This window comes from Colobus angolensis, unplaced genomic scaffold (genome assembly GCF_000951035.1).
Source record: "Colobus angolensis palliatus isolate OR3802 unplaced genomic scaffold, Cang.pa_1.0 Scaffold234, whole genome shotgun sequence".
In the NCBI taxonomy this organism is placed as follows: domain Eukaryota; kingdom Metazoa; phylum Chordata; class Mammalia; order Primates; family Cercopithecidae; genus Colobus; species Colobus angolensis.
The window spans coordinates 4,832,814-4,834,110 of NW_012115533.1; positions in this window are offsets into that span (position 1 = coordinate 4,832,814).

A 1,297-nucleotide genomic window follows, 5' to 3' on the forward strand; every position below is an offset into this window, starting at 1 on the left:
AAAAAATAGTATTGCTTGATATATTGTCCTATGTAAAGTCTTTTCTCTTTTTATTTATTTTATGCAGAATTGTTTCAGAAGGATGTGCAAAACCTATAACAGTAGAGATTTGTGGGTAATGAGATTAAAAGAATAGGAAGTAAAGTCAATAAATATTTCAAAGAAAATAAAGAGTTTTTAAGATATCATTATATTAAAATGGTTTTAGCCGTGATATTATAACTGGAACTAGACTTACCTCCCATCTTTAATGACTAAAAAACTACCAATTTTAAGAAGCCTCTTTTTTGTTTTTTTTTTTCCTTTCATTGCTCAACATAACTCTTAGGCCAGCGAAATAAAGAAAATAAATAACAAGATACCTAAGATTGTTCTGGCCCCATTCTTATATAAAACTTTTAGGCTGCAGTGCAAGACAAGTTGCCCAAACTGGAGCATGCTAATCTTCATAAGAGGAGGAGAAGACTATAGAGTTTGGGAAGGCCAACTTGGCTAGAATTCACAAAACAGAATTTTAGACAGGAAAGAGAGACAGAGCAAGAGTGAGAGACAGAAAGAGAGACAGAGAGCCCCAGAGGTCTGCAGATAAATATTTCATCTCCTTCTGAATGTGGATTGGCACATACTAATGAAGAATCTCACGACCAAGGAAAGACCACTGGAAAGGAGCAAGCAGAACAATTACTGTAGATCACATAGGGCTGGAAGTGGGTCATGTTCTGAATAACTAGAGTGGAACATTCTAATGGCACATGGAATATCAAGTAGAGTCCTTAGTATGGCCAAATAAATCCTAGATTAAAAGTTATTCTGGGCTTGTCTACCAAAGTGTAAAATCAAGCATCAAAAGAATAAAACTGTTTCTAAATAACTTAACTGAATCCCGGGACACATTTCAAAAATTTTTTTTCATTAAAAAATGTTTTTTGAATCCAGTGACATAAAATTTAAAATGTTTGGCATTCAATAAAAAAATAGCTTGCATGGAAAGAAACATGGAATGGATATCTTTAATGAGGTGTTTACTATGTACCAGAATTGATCTAAGTGATTATTATTATTTCATATAATCACTAAGGTAATCCCTCTAGAAAACAGTTATTTACCCATTTTATGCAATGCAAAAATATACTGATTGGTCGGGAATCCTGGCCAACAACACACACGCACAACATGGCTGAAATGAGATTAAATGTCAAGCTTGACTGACTGAAATGTCTGCCATGTGCTTGTAACTATTTACCTGTATTATATTACTATCATTTAAAGTTATGGAGTTATTCAATAATTTTAAATA